Source organism: Aphelocoma coerulescens, chromosome 8, assembly GCF_041296385.1.
Source record: "Aphelocoma coerulescens isolate FSJ_1873_10779 chromosome 8, UR_Acoe_1.0, whole genome shotgun sequence".
Taxonomy (NCBI): Eukaryota; Metazoa; Chordata; class Aves; order Passeriformes; family Corvidae; genus Aphelocoma; species Aphelocoma coerulescens.
The window spans coordinates 29897644-29910834 of NC_091022.1; the positions used below are offsets into that span (position 1 = coordinate 29897644).

The window sequence follows — 13191 nt, forward strand, 5'->3', positions numbered from 1 at the left end:
GGTTGGACAGGGTTGCTTGGAGCAACCTGGGATAGTGGAAGGTGTCCCTGCCAATGGCAGGAGGTGGAACTGGATGATCTTTAAGGTCCCTTCCAACCCAAACCATTCTGTGATTCCACAGTTCTTCCTGCAGTGTCTGCTGTTGGGCTTTTCAGGTCTGACTGCTAGCAGGGCTCCTCTCCTGTTCTTGACTCCTTTCCCCATGTTTTGCCTTAGAAAGAGTGAGCAAGAGAGACTGAGCTTCTTCCATTCCTATGCTGACACTACAAAGATTTAGCTGGTCTGGCTGCTGGGAATATTGGGCTGCCTAATTTGGGCCTCTCTGCTTAAAGCAGTGTGGGATTGAAGGTTACCTGTTATTAGATCAAGCCCTCAAGCCACCTTGCTCCCTTGTTTCTTAACTGTAACAGCTGTATATTTTAATAGGATGTGGGGCATTTTGCTGCTTTTGTTGTAGGAAGGAGGTTGTATTCTGGATTATGTGATTCTGGGAAAGTTATAAATTTGTTGTTCTTCACTGATGTTCACATGACAGCATCACTCCATTGTAGGGGACAGGACAAAGCAACTTACTTTTGGTTTGTTGTTTAAGTATCAATATTCTAATTTTTGTTCACAAAAGTCCATCATCAGCAGCAGCAGCCTATCACTGTAAGAAGATTTTCGGTTTTCCTTTCCTGTATTCTTCAGAGTGACGCTATCAGATCTGACAGGTGCAACACCCCCATCAAGGCTGCAGAGTAACCAAATCTGATCACTCCTCTCTAGACCCAGAAGGATGGATTAGCCTGAAGCCCAAAGTCTTGAGCAACCCCAGGTGTCTTCCTGGAGTGTTCTGCTCCAAGGAGAGCTGGATAGGGGATTTTTCTCAGATCACAAGCATAAGTATGTATAATGAATGACCTTTCCAGATCCCTTGTCTCTCGTTTCTGTCAGTAGGCATGAGTTTACTGAACAGGCTGCTTGCTCTGCGTGTCTGGATCTCAGGGAGAACAAAAAGGACTTAATTTTGTGCTCCTTTTCTTACAATAACTGTAAAAGAACAACTAAAATATAAATTAAATGAGATATGAGAAGGGATATTCTTGGTCATCTCCTAGGTTGTTTCTGGGCCCTGGAACAACGAAATGGAATTTTCGAGGGAATACAATAATTGTATGAAAAGCGACTTAAGAGTTTTCTGTTAGTTTTAAAATTTTGGAATTTGCCTTATTTGCAACGAGGGTTGTGAAAACTGGGGTCAAAATCCCATATTTTGTTTAGTGAGTTGGTTTGCTCTATGATTCTGTCAGATGATTGCTTTTCTTTAGTTCCTCTACTTGCACTATGAGCACAAAGCTGTGCAGACAAACATCTTTCCAATGCAAGGTGTGATACCAGAGTGCTGAGTATTAAGGGCTCCATGGTCAAGGGGGTATAGATGCTGTGCTGTTTATTCCTCTTAACAGCAAAAGTTTCCCCACACAGACAAATTCCATCAGTCTTTGGGCATCAGGCCTCTTACTAAGGGTTTTCCCCTCCATTTCCAATTCTATTCATTGTCTCATGAATCAGTAGTTCTTCATCCCAGCTGTGGATGGGGCAATATCTTGGATGGGGCAAGTTCTTTAGGGAGAAAGTAAATCTCTTCTCATATAATCACTCTGGAAGCAAACTGGGGAGAAGCATTAACTGCTGCTTTTCTCCCAGTGTCAGCTGGGAATCACAGTTTATGCTGAGTTCATTGTTTATAGCTGTGGGTAAAGGCCTGAGGTCCTCTCTCACTGTTTACTCTGTCCTTGGGAATTTGTCTCAGTAAGTAAGGGCTGAATAAACACTGGGTAAGGTCCTCAGGATTTACCCATTTAGTTATTCAAATGTTTAAAAGTATGTTTTAAATAGTGTGTGAATGCATATCCCATATAATGTAAATCTGCTTCCAACTCCAGGGGTATTGCAGAGGATTTATTGAGCTGTAGGTATGGTACTGTTGTTGGTAGTGGCCTTCACTGATGTAGAAGGAACACTTAGATAATGGGGAAAAAGAAAAATCTCTAAAATGAACTGTATTATGCAATAAATAAGTAAGAAAGTCCTTAAGGTATGTGGGAAGGGCATCCAGCCATGGTGACAAGGACTGGGCCTGCCTGGAAATCCTCAGTTTGGCTGGGAGTCCTGGAGGGCTTTTCTCAGGTACCATTTAGGGGTAGAGTTTGTTTTGGTATTTGTGACACAGCTGTTCCATGTGCACAGTTCCCAACCTGAAAGGTTGGGATGAGGTCTTGGTAGTCTCCTAAAATAAGATCCTTCTGCAAGAAGTATCTAAAAGATGTTTGTTTAGGAACCAGAACTGAAGTTTAAAGGGCTTTGAGCTAAAGGAATAATTCTGAGACACTTAAAAAAGTCCAGTGTTCTTGTAAAAGACATGCACTGGTCTCTAAGTTGTCATTATAGTAAATTTATTTTCTAGTGCACAAATGGAGCTTTTGTTCGTGAAAACTGAGAAGTGGGGTTTGTTTGCAGTACCAGTCACTTCTGAAGACTTGGTTTCTTGTGTTGGTTGAAAGTAAGAACAGAAATTTGCTTGAACTTCATCTCACTGGAGGCTGGGAGGACATTTTTGTGTGAGTTATTATTGTATGTTCACGGTGTTCCTGTGATCTTCACTAAGCCACCTGTTACTGCCCACTGTTAACAACAGGTTAGAAGGCACTATGTGGCTTTTGGGGTTTGATTTTGTTTTTTTTAAACACGAGAAAAGTTAGTTCATACTGTGATGAGCTTTAAGGGATTTAACTTACCACAGCAGCAAATTGTAGTGTTATCAAGTGCATAGTTAAAATGGCCTGCAATTAGTTGTCTGTGCTGGAAGATTTATGATCTTCACACAAACTGGCATTCCGTGACAGTGAATATCTATCATTGGAGGAGAAGTAAAAATAAATGGGTGGAATAAATGGTTGTAGCTCATTTGAGGCCCTGGATCCCCAGTGAACTATTGTTTTGAGAGGCACAGAAGTAACTGCTGTGAGTCATGGAGCAGCACTGCTGCAGAAGGGTCCAGAATAGCATTTCAGCAAGGACACAAGGAGAAGCCATGGGGTAACCAGACAACCTTTCAGTCCATTTATCAAAGCACTTGTAGTTCCCATTTCAAGGAAGGCGACACAGTAAATATGAGCAAAAAAGAAAAAAAAAAAAAAGGTTAATGTGTATATCTGTATCCAGACATTTCACTAAATAAAACAATAAAATAAATCAATGCAGAACTGTTAGTGCTTAAGTGCTTAGCAAAAAGCATCTGAATCCATCACAAATGTGGGCGCTTTTTTTCTGTTTTGGATTTTGAAAACAAAATTTAACAGATTAAAGGTCTTTTTTTACCAATTTCTGAAAGAAACCTTGACCTTTGGGAATACAAAGAAAAGGATCATAGGCTACTGTGTGTCCATTGTGTACTTTCCCAGGCTGAAACATAAATAAGCTTAGTGTTAATGGATACTGATAAAAAGCAGAAGTAAATGGATGTGAACATTTAAGCTTGGAACAGTCAAAATTCATCTAATTTAAAGGGTTTGTTGCAAAGCTGAGCATTCAGTCAGGGTCCTTGACAAGACTTTTGAAGTTCTTGCATCTCTGATTGAGGCAGAAGGAAATGGTGGATGTTGACTGAGTCTGGACTGATTACCCCTGAATTCAATCCCATTTAACTTCTTCCAGAGCTGAAACTCTCAAGTTGTCCCAGGCTTAATTCCAGGTTTGTTTCCTGGAATAAACACAGGAGGTTAACCTCACACACAAGGAAGAAAAGCTTCACAGGGGTGCAGACTTACTGTGGAGGACACCAGGGTTGTTTTTTCCTGTGTCCAGGGACAGCAAACCCAGGGACAGTTCCAGAGGCAGATGCTGTGCTTAGACTTTTCTGTGCTCCTGGAGACCCCTCTCGTCAATGACTCTGAGTGACCTGATAATCTGACACTGCTCCCTAGACCCTCCTGGGCTCTCCTTGTGCTGATACAGAACTTGCTTGATCCCCCTGCTCCAGCCCCTCTCTGGGAATGATTCCCTGTTCTTGAGTCCAGTCTCTCAGCCATCTGACAGTGCCTCATGACACCTTTCGTTCTACAAAGCAAACAGCACCATTACTCTAGAAAGGAAACACACACATCTACACCTCTGACCCTTTTTAGGTTATGACACTTTTTAGAAGATCATCTGTTAGATCCCGAGCTGATCCAGGACTTGCCTCTTTCTGACAGGAGTCTCAGCTTTCCAAGGTGGCAGAGCTCCCTAACCCCAAGCTGCTGTTCTCTTCCATCACGTGTGGGGTTTGTGACCCTGATTCACAGATATGATTCAGGGGTTTTTGATGCTTCATGGGTGAATTGCACCCACATGAATGGAAACCTGAGAGGCTGCTGCTCACAGTGGTTCAGGAAAGTCATGGTCGGGAGATCGTTGGCAGAAGATCTCATAGAAGGTTGAGAACTTTGTGTCTATTCCACAGTATTGATTTCTGTATTTCCCCTCTCTGGTTGTTTCTCTCAAAGGGGCTACAGGTGGCCTGGTAGGGTGGTTAATTAATGCTCCTGATACAGGTACCATTAAGCCATGCTCCTCTTCTAGCTTGTGCTTTAAGTAGCCAACTTCCAAATGCTAATGTCCCATTACAGCTCCCGTCTTCTGGAAACAGCAGGTGAAATTCAGCAAAGAACTGGAACAGGACTTGAGGAACACATTCAGACATGGCTCTCTCAGCTTCTGTTTTATTAACATCTCACCATTTTTACTTAGTAATGCAAACAAAATGAAGAGTGTTTTTTGCTTCCAGTGTAATTTTAATTTTTTTCCTGGTTTTATATTCTGCTTTTGAATTTAGAGGTTTGAGTACAAAGAGAGAAAGTCAAAAGTTTACAGTAGGAGAGGTGGGTACCAGTCTTGCACTCTGTTGTCCCCTTGGGAAAATGGCAGGATTTAATAATGTGAGAAGTATTGTTCTATTTAAAACAGATATCAATTGTCCAACTTGACTGGTTGATGTTTGAAGCTGATATCATTGCCAGCTTCTTTCATAAGACTGGTATTAAAAAAAAAGGCAAAAATAAGTTTTTAAAATCCTTTTGTGCGATTGTGAAATAAGAGTAGGGGCAGCTGAAGAAATGGACTGAGTAATCTATAGTGAGTATTTGTAGCATGTCAGCAACTCCCCAGCAGCACTCCTGGCCCTGGTTTCCTGTGGAATGTGCCAGGTCCCTGGGATCTGTCACACCATACACCACAGAGAGATGATGAGTAGAGGTGGTTTTGCTGGGCAACTGACCTCCAAGTTTTGCCCATAATAATTTATTCATGTGGCTGTACCCTAAGACATTCTAATACCAAACATACCTTGGGCTGAAAATTGATGCAGCCTATTGGAAAAAATACCCACAGCCAGCCCAGAGGAAGAGGCTAGACCTGGCTGCTGCCTGAAAATGAGCCTCAGGAGGTGCAGGGGGTCTGGGCTCTGTTGAGGACAGCAGTGAGTTGGTTCAGCCCCAGAGCATCCACTGTCAGAAGTTTTTCTCAGAAATGTAGCTTCAAACTGGTTTTAGTGGCAGATCTCCAGAAAAGCTGCTCATACAAGCGCAGCCTGTGACCTCTTTATTCCCTGCCTGATCTGTTGCATTTTTAAAATACTGCTGAGTAAAACATAAGTGGTTTTGGTTTTTGCTAAATGTGATTTTTTTTTGTTGTAGTCAGTTTTAAACAACATTTTAATTGATGTGTTCTAACTGTTTTAAGAACCAATACCTTCTTCCTCTTCTCCTGCTTCTGTTCCTCCTCCTTCTTCTCTTTTTCTTTCTCCTTCCCTTCTGCTGGTCTAGATGAATTCCTCTTTATACCAATAAATATAAGCTCAGTACAAGTTGACTAATATTATTCTGAGTCCACCTATTCTTTTATTAAAAATAGTAAGTTTTAATTTTTTTTCAAATACCTTTCCTTATTTAGCCTTGAAAAAAATCTAACTGTGCAAATGTTTAATAAACTCAGTGAAGTTTTACTGAAATTATTAGTTCTTGTTAGATATAAAGCTGGGTTGTGCAGTATATAGTCCCAATATATAACTCACCTGAAATATTTTCAGAGATGTAGCAATCAAGTTGCCATGGGAGTGTGGTTTCTTTACTGCACATTAATCACATACCTGGTTTGGTCTCTAGTTTGTAGACCAGTTAATGTTTTATGGAGAATTCAGAAAATTAGAAATAGTTCTGCATGTGTGTCATTCACATTTTGCTGCCCTTCCCACACAGGTTACTACTTGGAGTAAGAGGTAACAGTGGTCTCTAGGAATTCGTGTCTCCTAGTTTTACTGAGAGTTTTGTCTGGGAAATAATTACAAAGGGGATTGAACTTCCCAGGTCTCTGTGGCACAGCCTTGGCAATAAGTGATGAGGTGCGTACTCAGGGAGGCATTTATGGAAGTGTTTTGTATCCCCTAAGCCAGAATTCTTCAGCTCCCTGTAAACAGGTCACAAAATAATCCATGAATGGCTGTGCTCAGGCAGAACCCCAAAGTCCTCATTCCCTCTCTGTTGTTGTTGTCACTTGTGTAACTTCCATCCTTCCAGTGGGATAAAGTGAGCTCTGTGCAAAGATTTTTGTGGTCTGGTCTTAATATCATTGCAGAATAAATCTGTCACTGAGGATGGCTCAGGGGATGCCAGCCTGTCACGTGGAGCAGAGCTGGTGACTTGCCCACCACAAGCTATGCAGCTGCATAGCAAACCCGTGATGGCCAGGGGACCTGAGCTTAAAATATAAGCAAATAAATTTCTGGCAGTATATGACCTGTAGGAATTGGAATATTAATACATTTTAATTTCCTTTGTGTCCTGAAGTGCATTTCTTATGTTCCAAGACCTTGTTTTCTTAAATATATCTTACACCAGGCTAAAGGTAGAATACTGTTTTGTGTTTAATATGTAATTACTACTACTAATAGATATATTTTAAGAAGTTGACTTGGTGCACCATACATTTAACTTAGTAAATTGCCTCCAGAGTTATGGGGAAGATTTAGTTTTAAACCCATTTAGTGCTTGAGAAATAATGCCAGGATGGCAATTTTAGAGTAGGCATCAGTTCACTGAAAACACAATTTCATGCCCCAGCTCTGCCCAGTTTATATATATGTATATATATCTATTATGCCACCAGCAAGTGCTGTTATTAAATCACACATTCAGTAGCTATTACTATGACCTAAGTTTGAACCAGAAACCTAGAAATGAAACATTCTTGGGTTTCCCTTTGAGTTCTTTCCTTTTTTTTTATGAATCTCTTTCATTCTTTGTCAGAGAGTTGGGGTCGAGTAGCTCTCTAAGACCCATCTGTCAGCAGAAGCAAAATGATAAGAGTTTTCTTAATACAGGATTTTATGCATTGGTGTAAAGCCTCTGAATTGAATGACTGTCAGTATTCTCAATCCACAGTCAGTCAGAAACTTTGAAAGTTAAAAGTCAGCAGAAAAGTTAATGAAAGTATTTGACTTGTCAATGATCAAAGTCCAGAACTGTAAAGAGCATTTATTAGTTGGTGACTGATACGGTGCTTTTCCTTGTTTCTTTCTCTGCTCTCTCCATTAATATCTTAGATCTTTTCTTCATACCTGTCTTAGCCTAACAAAAGCAGCTGTTATTCTGAATTTCTGGCTATAGAAGCTGATAAGTGAGGTGATTTTCAAACAAATTTTCTGACCTAGATTCTCCTTAACAAATAATTACCTTAAAAAGTTTTGACTCTAATGTGACTCGACTCTAAAAGTAGAATAAAGGATTAAAGTTGCTTTCATGGGAGTGAGTGTAAGTCAAGAACAGTCCCACAGAAATGTGATTTCCTGTGTCTGTGGCATATTGCAAGTAAATAGAGAATCTGATAGTGATACCAGAATGCTGCCACATATCAGAAGCTCGATATTAGGAAGCAGAAATTAAAATGGCAGAAGATGGGTGTAGCAGTATATCTTTCTAACATAAAGACTTGCTTTCCAGGTAATAGCCAAATTCTCCAATTTCTCTGTCAGTGTTACTGAAGGAGTTTGAGTAAGCCTACACCAGCAACAGATGGTGTTAACTAGGGAAGAAAATTCTGCTGAAATTCATGCTTCCACAAAACTGCTCTCTCCAGCATGGCGTGTTTTATTTTATCTTGTCTCTGATTGCCCTAACATTTACATAAAGCTGAGGAGGAAACACAAGCATGTGCCTGATCATTATGGCTGGTCCAGGAAAACAAAGCTAAGTAAAACAAATGTCACAGTGCCACTTGCTCATTTGATGGCGTGGCTGGATGCCCAGGTGATGCTTGTCTGTGAAGGTCTGTGTTCTGTCCTCTCCTTGGATTCGGGGACAGTCCTGAAAGCTGAACTTGGGTTAAAGGCTCTGGCTGCCCTGATTCACTCACACGAGCTGTGAATTGGCCTCTCCTGCTTTTTTCCAGGTAGACTTTTCTAACAGAAGGGGATTTTTTTGCCTGCCTTCGTTTTAAAGGGAGAGGCAAGTGGGAAGGACTAATCTAAATTAAATACATTACAGATCTCGTATTAGTGCCATTTAAGCAGGTCCTTTCTTACCTTACCTTAGTTCTATATAGCCTTTTATATTTTAAAAACATTTCTCATTTCTGTGGGCTGCCAGATGTGCTGCTGATACCTTGTGATCTTAGGTAGTTTGACATTGATTTTCCCAGCACACGCCAGGGTTCAAGTCTGGCCTGTAACTCATCCAAATGATCTATTCATAACAAAAAGTGCCTTCTGGCAGTTGCACCACAGCTGAATATTGTTAAACTGAATTCATCCTTTCATTTGTTTCTGATTGCTCTATAATGTTTACATATCTTACATATTAGTATGGTCTTTTATAAGGCACATGCTGAGGTTAAACCCACCCAGAGAGAACTTTATTTCCCTTCTTCTTCCTTTCAGAAGGTGTGGAACTCTTTTTTCCCCTTCAAATGAGCAGGACTCTTGGAACTGCTGAGTGCTCATTTCACCCAAAATGATGGGGCTGAGCAAGTAGGAATGTGTGTGTTGGGGAGACAGGGAAAGGTGACATTTCCATGCACTAAAGGATTCCCCCCCATGCCCAGACAGAGTAACTGTGAAGTGGAACTGCATGTCTGGGTGTAATCCTTGTCTAAGTTGGCATCATCCCCCATGAGGGCAACAGTCTCTGTGTGAACACGTTCAGCTGAAATATTTATAGATGCAGCTTATGACTCAAAGTCTGAACAGGTTCAGATTCCTCTCATCTTCTGTCTTCAAATTCCTGCTGCATTAATTGTGCAGAGATCACTCTCACCTCTAGCAGAGGATATCCTCTCTGTGTTTCAGTTTCACTCTATATAGAAGATAATAACTGTTACTATGTCTCACAGTGGGAGTGTGTCACAGGAAGAATTTCAGTTAAATGGAAGGCAGAAAATCTCGGGCTCCCTTTGAATTTGTATTTTAACTTCCAGAGAAGGATGACATCTCTTATTTGCTTTAAAAACAAAAATCAATTGCCCATTAATCTGAAACACATGTTGTTTTTCTACTAAAAAGATTAAGGATTTTCTTAAGCTCATTAAAGGAAAAAAAAATAATGACATTGATCCTCCTATACCGCCATAAGAATGTCTGAAGGCAATTGAAAGCTGTAAAAGAGACGTGGTGTTAGTGTAACCAAAATAGCCCTGAATCTGGCAAATTGTGCTTTTCTTTTCTTCTGGGTTCTGCAGCAAACTTTGCACTGTTTCTCCAACCTTATGCCTCTGTCTAGTCGTGTGTTTTAGTGGGATTGGGTGGGATGTATACTCAAACAGAATTAGGACTTTTTATTATGAAAATACAAATGCCAGCTGCGTGGCTTGAAAGATTTAATCACCGTCCAAATATTTCAAGGAGGGGAAATGGAAACCATTTGCTGTTTCTGATGCATATAGCTACAGGAGGATGCTCACCCTGTTGCTTCTCAAAGATTGTATGTCTTTTTTGGGGAGTTTGTTATTCCCAGTTTCCTCCTTTCCATGTGCATCAAAGCCCAGACTCTGCAAAATGTGAATTAATCTCCTTAAGTGAAAGGGGGAAATGGGAAATCTGATGATGCCCTATCATCAGGAAAGCCCAACATGACAGCCCTTGTTCTTTATTCCAGTTAAAAGTTCCCACAGCAACAAAACTGATAACCAAGTGCCCCGCTGGCTTTATTCATCAGTGTGGCAATTCCCAACGCCCTCGTTTGCTGTGCTCATGTGTTGAAAGTTTGCTGGAATGTGTACAAATGGTACTTCAGTAGTAAGGGGATAGGAAGGTCTCAGTGTAATGTGAGAAGAGCCAGCATGGAAATATCCTGTCCGAAATTCCTGTGACTGTCCAAAACACTAGGTCAGAAGTACTGGCTGCAGGGAGAATTTGGTCTTTTAATTAATCTAAACATTTTGGTGTTGTCAGACTTACAGAACAATTTGGTAAATTGTGTACTAATGGCAGAGAAAAGGTGTGGGTTTTGTTTTTTATTTTATAAACTCTATTGTCCTTCTCGATGTTTAGACTTTCCCCTGATTTCATAAAGTGTTTTGATGCCTTTAATGTCTTTTGGCTACTTGGTTTTTTCAGACACAGCAGATTTTCAGCTTGATCCCTTTGGCATAACCAGATTTTTCCTTTGGCAGGCTGCAGAACACTGCAAGGTTTGCTGCATCACAAATATTTTGAGATAAGACTTCAAAACCCCAGGCCCCTTCTGCCCTACCTGTTCTTTGTCACCTACTGGGACACTGTGCTGTGTCCATAGCTATAGGATGGGAATGAGTTGGGATGTTCGGGTTCTCCCCATGCTTCCATCACTAGTTCAGAGCAGATACTGACTGGTAACTTTGACCACATGCTGCATTCTCAGTAAGGTCAGTGAAGTGGAATTGGTCTAAAAATCAGCTTGTTTTAGGATTTGCTTTTTGTTGCACTTCATTTTGTTATTGAAATCGTAAAAGAAGGCTTGCCCCATCGAGGTGATGAAAACTCAAAGCTGTATTAATTTGTAGTTTTAAGAGAAAACAAAACAAAACCAAATGTCCTTGCAATGTTTTTGACGTAGCTTCGTCCACTTGGAGTCATAAATGCCTTTGTAAATTCAGTGCAGCTATTCTTGCTCTAATGGGTTTAGTCAGCCAAAATCTTGCACAGACACACAGACACACGTGTGCACATGCATCTGTAGGGAGAGTAAGTCAGGGCATTAGAGCTGACACGGGAGAACCAAGCAGGATTCCCAGATTTGTTAGATATGTTCCTGAGAGAAACCAGCATTTCTTGACACTGTGGTGATGGATTTTGAAAAACAAATTTTTGTTGTTTTGTTTTCCTACTTAAGTTCCCGACAAGAATCAGCTGTACTGTAAGTTTATGGCTTGAGCAGACTATTGTTTGTGCAGCAACCTCCCTGCTGCTGTATTTACTAAACATGTGTGATGCACAAATGCCAGTAAACTGCATCTTGGAGCATATTCCCTAGTTGCTAGTAAAAACTGCCTTTAAAGTTCAGCCTGTTTAAATATAGAGAGAATGTGCATCAAGTTTAACAGGAACAGGCCTGAATTTTTAATTATTCTCAAAACTATTTTGATGTGAAGTCCAGGCTTTATTGAATTCAACAGCAAACCTTGAGCATCCTTCAATGGGTCTAGAATTTTGCTATTGAGGAGCGAGGTCTAAATACAAAAAAACCCCATTGTCCCATTGACTAAGACCTCTGGTTTTGCTCTTCAGCATTGGAAACACACAGACTGATTTTGTTAGGCAATTAATTCTCTTGTATCCTTCTCTGCTAGTAGTTCCCACTTTCTAGAACACACAGTTGCAGATTTAGCCATCATCAGTGGGAAGTGCAGCATAAATCATGGGATGGTGTAGGACTGCACTGCTGTTCTCTTTTCCCAGTGAAATCATGGCTGTGTCTAACTTGGGTATATATAGGTGGTCCTGGAAGAGGAGGAAACATGGATCCTGCTTCCAAGAGAAGCAGGTAGCCTGGCAGGGCATGGATGGCCTGTCTCCTCCAGCCCCTGCTGCAAGAATTCCATGTTCAACCAGTGGGGAATTCACAATTAGTCTTTGGAGCAAGCGCTGGGACCCAAGTTCCACATCTCAGTTTCTGCTGTGTGCTGGGCCTTACTTGCTAGACTGGAGAGTGTTACTTTCTGCTGAACCAGAAAGAAGTCTAGAAAGTCTGTCTGGTCTATTGAAAGTGGAACCACTTTGTAAGAGGAAGGAAAATGCCCTCCACCCTTATAAACTGGTAATTTGCATCTTCTGAAGCAGAGAAAGGAAATGAACCAGTGTCTCCCACATCCTGAGTGGTCTAACCACTGAAGCAGGGAGTGCAGGGGCCAGGCCGTCACTGTGCCAGGGCTGTTTGTGTGCAAGTGGCAGAGCACGGCCCTGCTCCGTGCCTGGGAGCCAGTCTCAGGTACCTGCCTGATCTGCCCTCACAAGAGTGAAGCAAGGAGTGGTTTGTGGAAAGCTAAGCCTAAGTAAGGGGCAGAATCTGGTGTTTGCCCAGGCACGTTTCCTGTTGAACCCAAGCAGATCCCAGCCCAGGTTTGCAGCTTCTACCCGAGGCACCCAACTCTCCTGGCAGTGCTGTGAGGGCACTGGAACTTGAGGTTCCACTCCCAGCCTTGGGAGCTGATGGCAGACCTCAGGGGACATCACTGTCCTCTGTCAGCAGGATTCCCTCCTGATTCTGAACTCTCCAAATGTACAGGATGGGTGCTCTGGAAACTTATTGGCAATTGCATTGGCTGTGTTTGCTGCTGACAATCAAGCAGAGTGTTGTATCCCACTGGTCACTCTAAATAAGGCCTTTTTCTGGAGAAATGAGGCAGTTTCCCTCTCCCTGTAAAATACAGCTCCTATTCCTGAAATTTTGTACTTTCTGTTTGGCCAGGTCCAGCTGTTCTGTCAGTGGGGATGAGTGGGGGCAGATATGTCTTGTCAGCAAAAAATCATGTAAATGGGGGAACACATTTCTCCACATTTTTTTAGAGTAAATCTCTACCTGTACATCTCCACTTCCATTGGTAACTCCAGAGGAGGAGCAGGAATTGTCTCAGTACTGGACTCTGATAGCTTCCAAGCTTTAATTGCGAAGTTCCTACTTTGACAAGCACTTTGATTCACCA

At 41.5% G+C, this 13191-nt stretch overlaps 1 protein-coding gene across 4 annotated transcripts in view; it reads left to right on the plus strand.

The window, feature by feature from the left end:
- FGGY (FGGY carbohydrate kinase domain containing) overlaps nt 1-13191 on the plus strand; it is a 129227-nt gene that overhangs the window by 72715 nt on the left and 43321 nt on the right. The gene's annotated exons all lie outside the window — the stretch shown is intronic.